Consider the following 19656-nt stretch of genomic DNA (forward strand, 5'->3'; position numbering starts at 1 on the left):
ACTGGTTTTTTGTAGAGATCTATGATCTACATGATTGTATCTCCTTGGCCTATGAATGATAATATAAGCGAATCTCTCTTTCCTTGTGTCATTCATCTTGGTTTTCTAATCTAAATGTGATTATTAGATTAAAGCAAGTCTGAATGTGTTTATCCTTAGTTTCATTCTGGTTCAATAGTGCATATATGGGCAGAGTTTTGTCTGAACACTCTATTTTGGTGCATCACCTCTTTAGATTAGATTAGGTAGATTTTCTTTCATGCTCTCCTTCTCCCTTTTCCTCTCCAAGAGAAGTTAGGTGCATCCTGATAGTAAGAGGAAGCCGGCCTTCTCTGGAGACTCAACCTCACAGTTCAAGTCCCACATCTTGGAGGTTGTTTTCATGTTTCACTAGGTTGTCCTCATGCATAGGCTTTGGACAAGGGTGCAAACCTAAGTGACAATAGTTTTAGGCACACCCGGTGGGACAACTTTTCAGAAAACTTCAAGCCTACTGGTGTCAAAAGGGAAGATTTCAAGATCAATACCGAGGAGATAGTACTCGCTTTGATGTTCAAGCCTTCAAGAGGCTCATTCTTCAAAGTACTTGGCGACTATGAGTTTCAAATACATATCTAGTTCCAGACCAAAGTTGCAGTGATTCATGCCCAGAGCTGAAAAAAGGGCATCTTCTAGAGGTAAGTTTCAGTATCAAGAGCTTTCATTTTCAAATCCTAGAAGAAGGAAGACTAGAATATCTTTATCACCAGTTAGGAGTGCAATAGTAAAAAATAAACCTACAAGATCTATCTCTACTCCTCCTATTGCTAGATCTCAGCCTAGACTGCCATCAATACATATCAATAGATCACTTGTCTATATGGCGTTGCCTAGAGCTCATACTTTTGCCACCTTTAATGGTGGGAGCCCTTTCTTATTAGCCCAAAGACATGACATACTAGTAGCTGCCCTCAAAAGTATACCAGAGTTTACTGGTGAAACTTATATCTCCCCCTCAGAACACATTCAAGAGGTTGCAAATATCTGCAATATCCATGGTATTACAGAGGATGATGTTGCAGTTAGGCTCCTAGCCTCATCTTTGAAAGGAAAAGCACTACAATGGTATAGAGGTTTAGCTCATGGTTCTATAACAAATTGGGATGGATTAGGAGTAGGATTGCGCAAACATTTTGAGGATAAAAGTGACTATTTGTCACTTTTAGAGCAGTTGACTACTATAAAAAGAGCCCCCCATGAGTGTATGACTGATTTTAATTATAGATTTCAAAAGACATGGGATAGAATACCTACTTCAATAAAGCCTACCCCTGGTAATGCCTTCTTGCATTACCTTAGAGCTTTTAATAGTGATATTTCCACTACAATCCAAACTATGGGAGGAGATACCTTGCCTAATGCTTATGACATAGCAATAAGGGCAGAAAATATATTGATACAATGAGGTAAGCTAGCTCCAAGGCCTCCTATGCCTCTCTTCCCTGATGTTCCAAATCATCAACCAAAAATGGCTCCTCTTCCCACAACCTCTTCATCACAATCCCTTGTCCCAGTCCCTCAAGCTTCCACATCCTCAAATGGGATAGATGAAATCAAGAAGATGATGTAATCTTTGATGCAGAACATCGACAAAAGAGAGAAGAACCTAGAGAAAAGATTGCAAGATCATGGGAAGAAGCTGGAGGATAACTCCTCTATGATGCAGAAAGTAAGTAACAAGGTGGTGACTTTAGAAAGACAGCAAGCTCAAGATAGTAAGCCTCATCAATTGCAATATCAAACTCCAAGGGGTGGTAGGCCTCCAAATCCTAATCATTGGAGCAATCCTTTTGATCAGAATAGGCAGGGTGGCCATGCTTCAACCTCAAACGTAAACTAAAGTAGGGCCATAGTCCCTCAAAATAATATGGCTCAAGATCAAGATTTGTGTCCCTCCTATAACTACTCCTATGCCTATTGTATTTGTCAGAAGGCTAAATCTTTTATGGCTTTGACAGTCCAAGGACCTGCAGCAAAACAATCATACAAGGAGGACCAATTTAAAGATGCCTCGGATATGCAAAGACAGGGTGATTGCTCTTTTATGAATCATCAGATGGAGGAGCATTGTAATGTAAACCAGGATTCCATTGCTCATAACACTAGAAGCAAGAGAAGAGCTATGGAAGATGTTGTCCCTCCTCCTCCCAATCAGGCCTCAACTTCAAATGCAATATCTCATGAGCAAGCAGCAAATAATCAATCAAGTACCTTTCAGTAGCAAAGGCAAAATCAGGGCAGAAAGGATACAAGTGATCCTCAGGTTATTCCATCTCAACCTCATACACCAAAATACCTTCTATGCCATTCAATGTGGTAGAGAAAATGAAGAAGACAAATGTGAATATCTCCATGTGGGATGTTGTATCTACTATACCCATGCAAAAGAGGTTGCTGCAGCAAGAATTGGAAAGAATTGAAACAAAGGATCAGCCACCTAGTATGGAAACTGCCACAAGCCTAGTACAACCATCAAGGGAGGTAGAAACAAGAAAAAAGGTTAGACCTCCACCATTCTATGTTACTCTAATTATACAGGGCAAACTAGTCTATAATTGCATGATTGATTTAGGGGCTAGCAGTTTAGTGATGCCTAGGTGTGTTGCTGATGCTTTGGGAATGAAATATGAGCCCATTGTTAGGGATGTATTATAGTTGGATGGTAGTATTGTCAAGACTATAGGGATCCTTAGAAATGTGGAGATGGTCTTACATGCATGCCCTGGTTGTACTGTAACCCAAGATATCTCTATTGCTAAGGTCAAGCCATATTTTGCCATCTGTCTGTCAAGAGACTTCACTGCCCAAATAGGTGGTTTCATATCTTCTGATTGGTCATATATGTCTTTCAAGATGACATATGGAGCTAATTCTTCAATCAGAGCAGAGCCTCAAGCCCTCCATCATACTGAATCTTACACCCCCAACCCCATCAACATGAATTGCCCTATCCTAGAGATGGATGAGAGTGACATAGTGAATGAGCCCACCACTTCCCTAGCAGAGATACTTGATTTTTTCTTAGATGAATGGGCTGATGCATATCAATTTGATTCTACATCAGAATCTCTTGAGACAGGCCTCAGTACATATTGTATATTGGAGAAAGATGCTCTAGTTCCCAATCTTGTGGAGACTAAAGAAGATATGAGTGGGATATGGAGTATGTACTTTGATGGATCAAGGAATAAAAATGGATCAAGGGCTAGTGTGATGTTGATTTCTCCTGCACAAGTAAAGTACTACTTCTCCTTTAGGTTCCAATTCAATTGCACTAATAATGTAGCTGAGTATGAATCCTTGATTCAAGGTCTCCTACTTGCTCAAAAAAGGGGAATCCAAGCCTTAAGGGTGTATGGAGACAGTGAATTGGTGGTTAATCAAGTGAGAAACTAGAATACCACCATGAATGGTTTTCTCAAGTCTTATAAAAATAGGGTATGGGATTTTCTTGAAGGTTTCAATGCATTTAATATTCAAAGTATCCCTAGAAAAGAAAACAAACATGTTGATAGACTTGCAACAATAGGTGCATCTTATGATGTGCCAAGGAATCTTGAGGAGGAGAGGAAGCAACAAATCAAAGTGGTAATAAGGCCTACTATCCCTGATAACAATATCCATTGGCAAGTGTTTGAATCTGATGAGCAAATTGTGAGCTTCTTGCAGAATGAGGCAGAATTTTCAAAGAGAAATCAGTCAAGACTGCAGGATCAGTATGGTGACCAAATCATTAACCTCATCTCTAACAAATTTCCTAAGGGTCTCATTACCTTAGAGAGTGTTTTTAATCCTAATGACCAAGCAAGAGGCAGAGGTATGAACCTAGCTGCTGATGACGATGATCATATTCCAGTCATGGTTGTTGATGGAAAGTCCTTGAACATGGGGAAGGTATGTTCTAAAATTGAACAAGAAAATTTTATTCATCTATGTCAAGAATTTAATGATGTATTTGCTTGGACATATGATGACTTAAAGGATTTTGACCCAAGGTTGTTTCAGCATACCATAGATTTAATTAATGGTGTAAAACCAGTAAGACAAAAACAGAGGCCAGTGAATCCTAAAATTGAACCCTTAATGAGAAAGGAGCTATCCAAGTTGATTGAGGCCAATATAATTTTCCCTATCAAACACTCATCATGGGTAGCAAACCTTGTCCCTATTAGGAAGAAGAATAGAGAAATTAGATTGTGTGTGGACTTTAGGGACCTTAACCAAGCTTCCCTTAAAGATCACCATCCTCTCCCTTCTATGGAGCAGATTTTGTCCAAGGTCAGCAGTTCAAAGAGATTCTCATTTCTTGATGGATTTTTTGGCTACAATCAAGTGCTAGTTAAAGAGTCTGATAGGTACAAGACTGCATTTACCACTAAATGGGGTACCTATGCTTATTGTAAAATGTCATTTGGGCTAACCAATGCAGGTGCTACATTTCAAAAGGTAATGGAGATGGCCTTCAAAATATTGATTGACAAGTTTGTCTTAGTTTACCTTGATGTTATCATAGTGTATTCTAAGAATGCAGAGGATCGTTTTGATCATCTAAGACAAGTATTCCTAATATGCAGAGAGTTTGGAGTTTCCCTTAACCCAAGCAAGTGTGTCTTTGCTACTAAATAAGGAAAATTATTAGGACATATTGTATTTGAGGATGGCTTAACTATTGATCCAGAGAGAACAAAAGCAATACTTGCCCTTCCTCTTCCTAAACACAAGAAAGGGCTGCAAAGTTTCCTAGGCAAGATAAATTTTGTGAGAAGATTTATCCCTAATCTTGCTACCATGGTGAAACCTCTTACAACTATGCTCAAGAGAGGTATGGTCTTTGCATGGACCAAGGAAGGGAAGGAAAATTTTGAAGAGATCAAGGCAGCCATAGCCTCAGCCCCTACTCTCATTAATCCAAACTTTGAGAAAGATTTCATTCTTTATACCCTAGGTGGTGAGTCAAGAATTTCTGTTGTCCTGACTCAAAGAAATGATAAAGGTGATGAGCAATCCATAGCTTTCTTTAGTGAAGGGATTAAGGAATATGAAGATAATTATAGCTATGTAGAGAAGCAAGCCCTTGTAGTCATCAGAGCTCTAAAGAAATTTAGACACCTCCTGTCTCATAATAAGATTCATTTGTTAGTACCTCATGCCAGTGTAAAGGATTTCCTTTTGAGCAAAGATATTAGTGAGAAAAGAGCTAGCTGGATTACTAAAGTGATGGAATATGACATTGACATCCAGATTACCAAGCTGGTAAGAGGGAAGGGGTTGTGTAAATAGATGTTATCATCTCAAGAACTTGATGAGGAATCTACTATGATACTGACAGAGCAACAAGAGGTAAGAAATAGCGACCCAAGGAGTTGGATGGATGATATGATGAATTTCTTATTAGGGAATGGATACCCTCAAGGATTAGATAGAACTAAAAGGAGACAGTATAGATTACAGTCAATTCCTTATGTCATAATTGATGGTATCCTTTTCAGGAAAGATTTTAATGGAGCCCTATTAAGATGCCTTGATATAAACCAAGTTGAAAGAATAGTCAAAGAGCTTCATGATGGTCCTGATGGTGGCCATTTTTCAGCAAGGACAACTGCAATGAAGATCATGAGAGCTAGTTATTATTGGCCATCTCTATTTCATGATTGTCATAAGTATGTGAGGAAGTGTGAGAAATGTGCCTTTTTCTCTGGCAAACAAAGACTTGCAGCTCTTCCCCTTCATCCCATTCAGGTGGACCATCCTTTTGCTCAATGGGGATTGGATTTCATAGGCCCTATCAATCCTTCTTCCAATTCTGGTCACAAGTGGATTCTAGCTACTACAGATTACTTCACTAGATGGATAGAGGCAGTTGCATTGAAGGATGCCACTGAATCTTCAGTTGTTGAGTTCCTTGATGGAATTGTGACTAGGTTTGGTGCCCCTTCAACCATTATTTTAGATAATGCAAAATCTTTTGTTGGAGCTCAGATTTGTGCATGGGCAGTGGATCATAATATCTATTTGAGCACATCCTCAAATTACTATCCTCAGGGTAATGGTTTGGATGAGTCCTCCAACAAGAACCTGATCAGAATCATGAAAAGGACAATAGAAGATAACCAGAGGTGTTGGCATAAAAAATTGAGGACAGCCCTATGGGCTGACAGAATAATGCCTTAAAGGTCAATAGGGAATTCACCATTTGTGTTAGTCTATGGTAGAGAAGCAATGCTTCCAATTTCATTGGAGTTCCCATCCCTAGAGCTAGCTCACCAGCTAGAGTTGATTGAAGATAATGCCATGACAGAGAGTTGATGGAGCTGGAAGAGAAGAGAAGTGAAGCCATGCAGACCCTAGAGACACACCAACAGCAGGTAAAAAAGAGTTTTGATAGGAAGGCTAGGGTCATAATCTTCAAGGAGGGAGATTTGGTTATGAAATGGGATGTAGATAGGGAAAAACTAGGAAGACACTCAAAGTTTGATGCATTGTGGAGTGGTCCCTATCTGATTGTCGGTTGTAAGAAGGCCAATGCTTTTCAGTTAAGCAAGCCTAGTGATGAAATTTTGCCCATCCCAGTCAATGGGATCTATCTCAAGCCATGTTTCTGAGGTTTTGAGATTCCAAGTACATAATTAGCTTAGTTTTGTTTCCAGTTTGTTCCCTTCTTTTCCAAGAAGTGCACGAGCACAGGTTTTGTCTCCGTGAGACAACGAGTTTTGAAATTTTGAAGGTTGCAGATGAAGGTTTTGGTCTCTAATTCCAGTTGCAGACACAGGGGTTTTAGGGTTTCCCTCTCAGAGGTAGGGTTAGGATTTCACTGTATACACAAGATCTACATCTTTTGACTCTATAGCCCAATGGATGCTTCAGGCCACTAGTCTTATGCATAGCAGGCAAGCATCCCATGTGAGTCGCCAGAAATGTTACATATTGTGCCCCCCCCGCCAAATATTTGAATTTTAAATACTGCCCGCCCAACGGTCACTTCCCAATTTAATATTATTTTAAATATCCTAAGAATATCCAAAAATTAAATGCTAACCTTATGATATTTCTTCCCTATGCATTTTGAATGTTTTTGTGGGCCCACGAGTTCCTCATCATTGGATCAATCTGGTTCAACGGATGGCGCTATGTCACTATGGAAAGTTGCACATTATTTTGCATTAGTGACATAGCACCTTTCGGCCATGTGTTAGGTGGGTCCTCCCTTTCCTTATTATTTCTCCAGCACTGGGTTTTGTTCCATCCATGGTGGGCGCTATGGCGCTATCAAAAAATTGATGTTCATCACCATTAGCAACATAGTGCCCAAACAGAAAGTGATACTGCGGAAACATCAAAAGGAAGGTGGGTCCCAGGTATGCCTAGTTCGATATCAGCAAGAATTTGTCAGACACGTTGGCTTTTGATCAATCTTTTCATTGGCTAAGGTATGACCTTGTGGAATGTGGGTCCTGCTTCGCTTGGCAGGCCGCAAATGAGATTTGTCAGACAGGTTGGCACATGGCCAGTTCTCATTGGTTGGTACACTGATAGATTAGATCCATCTTGCTCACCACTAGATTGAAGGAAATCAATGGTGGGCATTATCTCACTATGGGAAGTTGCGAGGAAATTACCCATAGCGACATAGCGCCTCGACAATGCGTGGCACAGATGACGTCATGGGCTCGCCTTTATCCAAAGTGATATTATGGCTCATCCTCAATGGCAGTCGTCAGGTGGGTTATAGTATAGTGGTGATATTTCATTGGTCCATTTAGCTAGCTCAATGTGCAATTGTACAATTTTTTTGATCGCCGCTAGATCTCAGAAAATCAATGGTTGGCGCTATCTCGCTATGGAAGCTGCGAGGAGATTATCCATAGCGACATAGCACCATTGTGCCACGTGGATCAGTGGGGGCAGATCTCTCCAAGACAAGGATCCCAGGTTGTGCCAGGTGGTTGCAAAGTGGATTCATGGACCAAAACTTTATGGAGGCAAGCGTAGTAATACGGCGAGTCTTCACGATCGTCGAATCAAGGAAAATCCACAGCAGGCGCTATCTCGCTATGGAAAGCTACGAGGATGTTACGCATAGCGATATAGTGCCTTAGCAACATGTAGCAGGGTGGGGTTGAGTGTTATGAAGCTGTAGGGATGCTACCAATTCAAGCTGAGTTGGATGCCAGGTGTGCTAAGCTGTTTCATGGGCCCAAAAGTTTTAAGGGCAAAGCGTGGTAATATGGCGAATCTTCACGATCGTCAGATCTAAGGATATTGACGGTGGGTGCTATCTCACCATGGGAAAGTGCTTGGAGGATACGCATAGTGACATATTACCTCACTAAAATGTGTCTCAGTGGGTCCAATTAAGGCATTGACAATTAACGGTCGGCAGTTAGTGTGACCACCACAGTCAAGGTTGAGCTAGCGCATTTAGTTAAAAGACATGATCAACTCAGGGAGACTTTGTAGGGTGGCAAAAAGATAAAAGATTTTTGGTCCACGTGGCTCATCCCAGTGCCAAGATAGGTTGATTTACTGACCTTGCTGATTCATGAGATAGAAATAGGGGAAATCAAGGGTTTTGCATGAATCTGATCTTCATGATCCATTTCAACCACCCTGGAGTAAATGTGAAACAAAGAAGAACACTCTACCACCTCGATCTATCTATCTACCTAGTCAGAGCATAGTTATGGTGCTATTTTTGTCTTCTCAAGGCCCTGTTCCAACCAGGATTAGATATCATTGCATCTAGATCTATATCCAAATCAGATTTTCTCCATGATTGTTCCCTGTAGGACTTAATGGCAGGTTGTTGCAAAGTAATTACTATTGGAGGACATCCCAGTTATGCCTACACTATAAAGGCAAAATTTTATGAATTTTGTAAGGTCAACCCTTCTCTATTTTCTTTGTTACTGCTCTGTAGATTCTCAATGTGAATTCCTGTGTGCCTCTTAACTACATGATTTTTTGTCTTATCTCCTTTAGCCATTGGTATGAAAGTGCAAGAATTCTTTGCCTCTTACTGGTGTTTTGTAGAGATCTATGATCTGTATGACTGTATCTCCTTGGCCTATGAATGATAATATAAGTGAATCTGTCTTTCCTTGTGTCATTCATCTTGGTTTTCTGATATGCATGTGATTATTAGATTAAAGCAAGTCTGAATGTGTTTATCCTTAGTTTCATTCTGGTTCAATAGTGCATATATGGGCAGAGTTTGGTCTGAACACTCTATTTTGGTGCATCACCTCTTTAGATTAGATTAGGTAGATTTTCTTTCATGCTCTCCTTCTCCCTTTTCCTCTCCAAGAGTAGTTAGGTGCATCCTGATAGTAAGAGGAAGCCGGCCTTCTCCGGAGAATCAACCTCATAGTTCAAGTCCCATAGCTTGGAGATTGTTTCCATGTTTCACTAGATTGTCCTCATGCATAGGCTTTCGACAAGGGTGTAAACCTAAGTGACAATATTTTTGACACATTACAATAAAATTAGCACATTCTATGATGAAGATCAACACATTACACCAACACAATCAATTGTCAGTTAAATATATCACATATTTTACTTCAGTGACCTCTCTAGAAATATATCTAAGAATTTTTAACATGAACATAGAATCATGAGCATGTCTTCAACCACAAAATAATATTTTTATCCTTAATTCCATCTTGTTGATAAGATATAGCCAATTTTCCAAAAAAATGTCTCTAAAATTATTTCCTGCACTCTAGTCTACTACCAATCTTTCCCAAATGATTTCTAACTTAGTCAATATTCATCATAAACATAAGAGAACATAGATATGACATATATACTCATTTGTGATTACAATCCTAAGCTTGCATAGCATATTTTTTTATGTGCCAACTTGGTTGTTCCAATAAATCTCTATGATATACATAATATCTATCTATCATGAAATCTCAAGCACATGTTGATCATAAATAAAATACATAACAATCATATCTAAGTGCCAACTAAACCTAATTTCCTAACACTAGATGCATTGAGAAGGAGAAGGCATGAGATATCAATTTTGTCATTGTTGACATTATAGTCAAGTTTGTTTATTAGTGACACACACTTATTCAATCAACCAACAATTACTGAGCTTAGTGTATAGTTAATAGCTTTAACCAAGTAATTCAGACTCTACCAAGTTCTACAGTTGTTACCAAGTACCAGGAACAGTATTCAGTTTGCACTGAGAAATTACTACAAAGTTGGTGATTTTTAGTGTAAATTGAGCTTCATAAGGTTTACCAAGTTTCTTGGTGTAAATTAAGTTCTATAGTGGTTACCGATCTCACAGTAATAGTATTAATTGAGCTATGTAGTGGTAACCAAGTGATTTAGTTTATATGTTGAGTTTCACAATGTTCACCAAGTCACCAGTGTAGACTGAGTTTAGACTGCTTAGAAGTGATCAAAATGGACCCAGCTTCTACATCTACCGAGTGCATGACAATGTCAAGCATTGACAATGGATGCTAAGTATCAAAACCTCACTGAGTTAGTCTTCAAAACCTGAGTTCTTGTAGTTGGGCCAACTTTGTGTATTTTGGTGAAACTTGTATTGTAGCTGACTTTGTTGATTTTTAAATTGGATTGGTACATATGTAATGTATCATATCACATCCAAAGAAATATAGATGATATGAGTACGATGCCAATTTGAAGAGCAAAAGTGTGAAGTAAAAGGCTACAACAATATAAGGAGTAGCAAAGATTTATCTATCATAGCAAAGTGATCATTACAAAGGAATCTCATTTAGCAAAATCAAGTTGCAGATCAGAGATTAGCCACTAGTTCATCCTAATAGGTGGAACAATTAAATCCTTTCACAAGGTAGACTTAATAGTTTTTTGTAAATCTCTTTATCGAATGCATACTTCATTGTATGTTTTGTAAATCTTTTTACAAGGTGGACCTAGCAGTCCTTATTGCTCCTAATAGGGAAAATCATCAGAAGTGATTATTGTAAGCCTTAGCAGGCCAACTTTATACTATAGTACTAAAGCTTGTGTGTATCATCCCCACCCTAGTTTTACTTTCTATTTGGAAGGTTTTTGGGTCTTCATATTGTGTGTCAAAGTGTTATGAATGTTTTAATGCTTTCAATTTTTCCTATATGCAATTAGATTAGAATACACATGAAAGATTAATTGGTGAAATAAGATTAAGTTTTATAAGTTGCTGATTCACTCCTCCCCTCTCAGTAACTTAGCCTATCATATATGAAATCAAAATGCAGAGGAGAAATAGCAAATTGAAGACATGGTCATAGCAAAGTTAGGAAAATGGAAATACTCTCTAGACCAACTTTCTCAACAGATTCCTAATGAATTAATGGAGAAAATTAAGACAAGATGGGAGCATGCAAAGAAAACTACTAAGGACATTTATGAGCAGACCCTAAGGCAACGCATGCCGATTTTGAGTGATAAAGAAGTGAATGAATCCATCAAGAAGAATGAAGAAAAACTTACTTTGAGATTCAACACTAGTTTGATATTGATTAATGACATTGAACATGTGGTAAGGAATCCCACTAACACATGGAAGAACATCTACAATCTTCATAAGCAAAGTGATTTTGTTGTCAATATCATTGATAAGGAAGATGATGGAGAAAATGAAAAGGAAGAGGAAATTGATGAGGAAGAAGTAACAAATTATGAGAATGTAGATGATCAGGAACAAGAACAAGAAGCTATTAAGGAGAATCTCCCTGAGATTCAGAGTATTGATGAGACCCTGAGAAGATTGTAGCAGCAATTATAGCCTCACTTCCTCATTCTCTGAGAAAAGCTTCAAAGCCATCTAGCTTAGAGAAAGCTAATACCAAGTTGGTTGTGTCAAACACTGAAAATCCAAACACTCAACCACTCTTTGAACCTGTTCAACTCAATATTTCCTTGACAGAAATGACCAGCGCTTCATCCACTGAGTAGTCAGTACTTCCTCCTCCATCAACTTTGGTTACTTAGCAACAAGGTATTCCCGCAATAAGTGCAATATCTACTTTCACTACCAGTCCTTCTATTTATACCATTATTTCCATTCTAAGCATGCAAATAATAAGTACTAAGATAGTTGAGACCGTGTCTCAACTGAGTGCAAAAGTTTTCAGTAAAAGCAAAGACAAGGAAGAAGACATTGATCTTGATGAGGAGATAGTTATCCAAAATTGGGATATCTCCAATCTAAATCCTGATCAAATGCATATAGTAGGAGAGCTACTGCAGAAGAAAACTAAGCAGCAAAGGCTTATAGAAGAAAGGAACAAAGAATTTCAAGTGCTTGAAGATGCAAAGAACATTCTTACAAAGGCACTCAGCACTGAGGTTGACACTTCTCAACCTATTTTGGCACAGCTAGCAAAAGTGGTCCAAAAATTCAATTAAGACTTAAATGGACAAGAGAAATTGTTGTAGAGAGTGGAGAAGAAATTTGAAAATAAAGTATTGGAGCTAGTAACACAAAAGATTGTCATACAACAAGTAGACTTGTCTACTATTCTAGGCTCATTGGAAACTTCTACCAACAATGTGACTTCTCTATTCAGAAAACTCCGTGATACATCCATTTTCACATAGGTAATTAAAGGAAAACTCTCTAAGATTGATGAAGATCTAAAGGCAAGTACACATTAGTTGTCACTTGACCCAAGCTACTATTTTGCTCACTGTACAAAGATCAGATTTCTAACTGATATGCAGGTAGAATTGCTAAGGGAAGAAGCCAAGATAAGAGCTACACTGGTAAATATACAAGGCATGATTCTTCTAAACATGGATGCATTGTAGAAACATATTGTACATGCTAAAACCCTCATCCATGACAAGAACTTCTCTATTGTTGACCACGTGATAAAATTATCAACAGAAGTGCAGATTGCATTGCGTACATGTAAGGTGTTGCAAGAAAATTGGGACAAGACATTGTCATTATTTTTAAAGGTGCATTTTGACTTCTTGTCACATTTTGGAATAACCATGTAAAACACACCTTTGGCATTTATGTCAAAAAGGGGGGGAAGATATAATATAAGATGTAATATACAAAGGGGGAGAAGATGTAATATAAAGGACGAAGATAAAAGATGAGAATATTTATATATTATATAAAGTATATATATATGGGGGAGCACCATCATATTATGTACATGTACAGATATTCAGATAAACAGAGTACATCTCTTACAAAAATAATTTTGAAAAATCTCAAAAATAGAGTATGCTACTGAGTTGAAGACATGGGATGGAGACTAAATATTATTTTTGAGCTTTTTGAGAATTTAGTTTTAATTAAAATGTATTTTTGTCACTAATGCCAAAGGGGGAGATTATTGACATTATAGAGAAGTTTGTTTATTAGTGACATACACTTATTTAGTTAGCCAGTAGTTACTAAGCTTAGTGTACAGTTAACAGTGTTAACCAAGTAATTCAAACACTACCAAGTTATACAGTTGCTACCAAGTACCAGGGATAGTATTCAATTTGTATCAAGAAGTTACTACCAAGTTGGTGATTTTCAATGTAAATTGATCTTCATAAGGTTTACCAAGTTTCTTAGTACAAACCAAGTTCTAAAATGGTTATTGAGCTCACAGTAATAGTATTAACTGAGCTATGCAATGGTATCCAAGTGATTCAGTTTATACGTTGAGTTTCACAGTGTTCACCGAGTCAGCAGTGTAAACCAAGTTTAGATTACTTGGAAGTGATCAATATGGACTAATCTTCTACATCTACTAAGTGCCTGATGATGTCGAGCATTGACAATGGATGTCAAGTATTAGAACCTCGTCGAATTAGTTTTTAGAACCCGAGTTCCTGCAGTTGGGCTGACTTTGTGTATTTTGGTGAAAGTTGTATTGTAGCCAACTTTGTTGATTTGTAAATTGGATTGGTATATATGTAATGTATTATATCACATCCAAAGAAATATAGATGATATGAATATGATGCAAATTTGAAGAGCAGAAGTGTGAAGTAAAAGGCTATAACAGTATAAGGAGCAACAGAGATTTATCTATCATAGCAAAGTGATCATTACAAAGGAATCTCATTCAGTGAAATCAAGTTGTAGATCAGAGATCAACCACTGGTTCATCCTAACAGGTGGAACAGTTAAATCCTTTCACAAGGTAGACTTAATAGTCTTTTGTAAATCTCTTTACTGAGTGCATGCTTCATTGTATGTTTTTTAAATCCTTTCACAAGGTGGACCTAGCAGTCCTTATTGCTCCTAATAGGGCAAATCATCAGAATTGATCATTATAAGCCTTAACAAGCCAACTTTATACTGCAGTACTAAAGCTTCTGGGCATTATCCCCATCTAAGTTTTACTTTCTATTTGGAAGGGATCTAGGTCACCATATTGTGTGTCAAAGTGTTGTGAATGTTTTAATGCTTTCAGTTTTTCATGTATGCAATTATATCATAATACACATGAAAGATTAATTGGTGAAATAAGATTAAGTTTTATAAGTTTATGATTCACCCCTCCCCTCTCAGTAACTTAGCCTATCATATATTTCCAACAGACATTGGGTGTGGATTTTCAGAGTTGTATATTAGAGGCTTTTCCTAGTGACACTTGGTATTGGGAGGTTAGAGTGGAGATTGAGTTCATAAATACCCTTGAGGGGTGTTTCACAAGTTATTCTTTAGAGTCCAACAGACTATTGTGGCACTTGGAATATATTTGTGTGCTAGTGTTAGGGGGCCTTTGTCCTTTAATTTTTTCAGAGGCACATCATGCACTATATTCTGTACATCCTGATGTTAAGAAGATGCATGTTGACCTTAGGTATTTTTACTTTTGTCTATGGATGAGGCATGTTGTTGTTGATTTTTTTTCTTTATTCCTTGAGTGTAAGAGAGTCAAGGCAAAGAATCAACATCCTATAGGACTTTTGCAACAACATTCTACTCCTGAGTAGAAATGGGATACTACATCTATTGATTTTATCATAGGATTGCATATGTCATCACATCATCATGATTCTACTATGGTGATGGTGGACAAGTTGTCTAGGGTAGCTCACTTTTCACCCATGAGAGTATCATAGATAGCTACTTCAATAGTTCATGTGTTCTTGGAGGATATTGTTCAATTATATGAGATTCCTTTTAGGATCATTTAGAATAGAGATCTAGTGTGCACTTCAACATTTTAGATATCTCTTCAACATGCTTTGGGAACACAACTCAATTTCCATTATGCTTATCACCCAAAGACCAATGGAAAAAATGCGCGAGTGAATTGGGTTCTTGAGGACATTCTTTTAATGTATGTGATGGATAGACTTGCAAAGTGAGGGTATTATTTTTACTTGGTTGAATTCACCTATAATAATGAGCACCATAGTTCTCTTGGCATACCACCATTTTAGACCTTGTATGGTAGACCTTGTCATACCCCTTTGAGTTGGGATTGATTGGAGGATTGGGTAGTTTTGAGTCTAGAGATGATTTAGGATATGGACATGCATGTTGTTCATATTAGAGTATTTTGTTACTTCCCAAGATCAAAATAAGAAGTATGTAAATTCCCACAAGGATGGATCATCTCTTTCCTATTGGTGACCAAGTGTTTTTGAGAATTTCACCACATAAGGGGCCCATCCATTATTGAAAAGGCTCTAAGTTAGCACCAAATTTTATTGGACCTTTTGAGATCCTAGAGAGGAATAGTCTTGTTGTTTATCACTTGACATTACCACCTAACCTATTGTGTATCCATGATATTTCACATGTTTATATTTTGAGATAGTATATTCCTAATGTGACCATGTAATTGATTGGGATGCTTTATAGGTAGAGGACTAGAAACTTTCAAAGCCTTCAACATTGGAGGTTGACCATTACAGTTCAAGATATAGGGCATGTAAGGGTCCAATAGGACTCGAATGATGAGACTTCAACCACATAGGAGGATGCCACATGGTTGAGATACTTATACCCTTATCGTTTTGTAGGCTTCCAAGAGTAAGCAATTGCCTAGTGCGAGAGGTTTTAATGCCTCCCATATTTACATTATGTTCTATGGTTTTTTTGACCTAAGATATACTTTGATAGATTTTACATGCTTATTTGCATATTGAGATGCTTTGATGAGTAGAGACTATTTTGTAATGTCCCCGTCTTTTTAGAAACTCAGTGGAGTTCTTAGACTTTACGTTCTCCAAAGGCTAAGTGGACAAATAAGGAGAAATTGATTAAATTAATTTCTTATAAAGTCATTAAATAAATTAAAATTAAAAGGTGACTTTATATTTAATTAATTTAATTTTCTAGAAGCACAATTAATTATTGTATTGCAAGGGAGAAGCTTCTAGACAATGCATTAATTATTGGAAAGGGGGAAGCCTCTAGTAATTTAATTTTCTAGAAGCACAATTAATTATTGTATTGCAAGGGGGAAGTTTCTAGAGAGTGCATTAATTATTGGAAGGGGGAAGCTTCTATCAAATTCAATTAATTAATATTTTATTTCCTTCTAGAAGGGTGAAGGAAAAGTATAAATAGAGGTGGGGGCTTCATTGTTTAGCATCTAATTATTGTGAATTGCATCTGATAAGAACTTGGATGTTTGAGTTATAGATCTATCCTTGGCATTAGAGGATGTCTATCCTCTCTTGTGACATTCTATATGTTATTCCCTTGGGGTTTGGCCTTTGGAAATCATTGTTATCAACTCATTAGCAAGCAACTTGGATGCATTTCCAGCTACAAGCAGATTGGGTGTAATTAGTGAGTTGAAGAGTTTGTTATATGAATGATGTTGGAGTAATTAGTGAGTTTGCTATGTATTTGTTTTTATTAGTTTGAGAACTGATATTATTTCAGCAGTGGTTCAATCTTTAGTTTGCATAAATTCCTTCTTGTTCATGTTATATGGTTTCAAAATCTATGCAAAAACATTAGAATCTTTATCAGCAGTTGGTTCAGTTCTTGGGAATTTTCAGGGTGCCGATTACATATTTTGACTATTAGTATGATAGATGCTATATGTTAGATGATGTTGCTATTTTGTTTCATCATATATGCATGATGATGCTAGTGATGTGACATGATGCTTTATGACGATATCTGGTTAGTTTGTATTCAGACATGGATTATGAATTATGTGTTATCACATGGATGTTACTAGATTTATTTACAATTTTCTTTTATGATGTGGATATTTTTCTTTTACCTTCAATAAATATATTCTCAACTAATGAATAATGATTATTTAAATGATTTATAATGTGATTATATGTTTTTATGTTGTATGCACTATTGTTATTTATGGATTGCCCATTGGTGCCAATACAAAGTGGGAACAAAGTTGTAGTCACTTCCTTTTAAGATCTACATGGTGTCTCATTCTCCTTCACATGAATATGTGTCTTTATGTGTTTTAGTTATTTATTTATTAAGCATCTACACCTAATGTTTGTTGTTTATTGAATAGGCACCAAGTAAATTCACCCTAAATTTAGGAATTGAGTGTGTACCTATATCCTCGATAGTGACACATGGGGATAGTGACTTTGACCATTCATGTTGACCCAAAGGTGTCCCTATACGGGAAACATATCTTTATATTACTATATTAATACTTAGGCAATTGGTGAATTCATATTCAAAATACATTATGTGATTAGACTCATGAGCATGTATGTACATTTAGGGTTCTACAGATGTTGTGGAAAATATTAATTAAAAGTTGATTTAATTGATTTAGGAGAAATTTTCTATTTAATTTTTATTTTAATTACCAACAAATTTGTCGTAGTTAAATTCCAACTACTTAGAATTTTCTAATTTATTTGGGTAAGGGGCCAATTATATTATGATGCAGTACAAGCTTGGGTGTACCTCCAATGGAGGTGACCAAGGCCCCAATAAATTGTAATGTTTTGAACCCCCATGTGGTGATTCGACTAACCTCAAGCTAATAGGGTTGTACAAAATGGTTGCACATGCAACAAAACTATGGGCCATACAGTATTGGAGAGAGGAAGAAGCCATACATTTTTTTAGTGATAGTACAGGTAGGGTGAAGTGAATGAAGGCCATATAGTGGATTGGGGGTCAAAGTAGCCCTACAATGTCGAGACTCCGAGTGGCAATATAGTGAGCAAGCTATGTGGCCGTATGGTGACCCAATTTCCAAGTCGTATGGTGGTTGCATGGTGGGTGGAGAAGAAGTACAATGTGGGTGAAGGGTTATGCAAGGAGGTCATATGACCAATAGACCATGCAATAAGAGGATTGTACAGCCAAGAAGATCATATGGAACACAAGTATACTATCTAGTGATGTATTTGATCAGTTTGGCTATTTTCTAGAATGTGGAAGATGAAGGGTGTGCGGATGGAAGAAAGAAACTCAATAATGCAAACTTTAGAGATCCAAATTCATTAGATAGAACCAAATAATAAACCTTCAATGATATTTGCCAAAAGATTGTACTCTGATTTGCCAAATCCAAGTGAAGTGTTACAGGTGATGGAATAGGGTGAGGGTTGAATCCTACCGAAACCAAAATAGCTAAGTAGGGAAGATCTTTCACTTTTGAAATGGAATAAAACAAAGAATCCCAACTGGAATTTGTAGTATAAAGAAATAATCCAAATTGCATACCTAAAGACTACCTACAATCCATGCTTAAATACCCATTGGCAAAACTTTTTGAGGGTGTACAAAGATAGCCAACGATGACACAAACTATAAAAACAAAACAAAAATGGGTCTGAGATATATTAAATCAATTGGACAACTAACAATAGTTTGATAAATGATTTATTTTATAAAAGGAACATTACAGTCCTCCCGTCCCAAATTTTGCTTGTCCTTAAGCAAATGCAATGTCGGTTGCTAGAGAATGTGCTTTCCCTCCCACGTCGCATCATCCAATGGCAAGTGTTTCCAACACACCAAATATTCCTTCACTGTGTGGTTCTGTAGGGTCTTCTCACATACTTAGATGATCATGGTTGGTTCCTTCTTCATTGAGTGGTGGAAGGTCTATGGCTACCATGATGTTCTGACCCATGGCTTTCTTTAGTCATGAAACATGAAAGATGTTATGAATACAACTTCCCTCCAGAAGTTCAAGCTCGTAAGAAACTTCACCAATGTGATGCACAATGCGATAAGAATCATAAAATCGTGGCTTCAATTTTTCTTTCCCTTTTCCTTCAATGAGGATTGTCGATACAGATGGAGCCTAAGATAAACCAAGTCCCCTACTTTGAAACTCCTCTCCATTTGGTGTCTATTGACGTACATCTTTTGTTGATTATATGCCCATTGTAAGTTTTCCTTCAGGTATCGTAGGATGCCATGTCCCTCTTGAAGCCATCTCCTCACTCTTGGTGTGTGATTGTCTCCCAGCACAGTGTCGATCAAGGAGAGGGGTTCTTACTTGTATAGAGCTTTAAATGGTGTCATCCTGATGGACATGTGATATGTGGTCTTGTAACAATATTCTCCTAGGTGTATCCACTGGACCCACACCTGTTGTTGTGACGAAACATAGTTTTGAAGGTAACCTTTGAGCCACTTGTTCACAATCTTTGTTTGTCCCTCTGTTTGAGGGTGGTAACTATTGGGAG

The sequence above is a fragment of the Cupressus sempervirens genome, chromosome 1 (assembly GCF_028749045.1).
Source record: "Cupressus sempervirens isolate cs-2001-9-10 chromosome 1, ASM2874904v1, whole genome shotgun sequence".
NCBI lineage: Eukaryota > Viridiplantae > Streptophyta > Pinopsida > Cupressales > Cupressaceae > Cupressus > Cupressus sempervirens.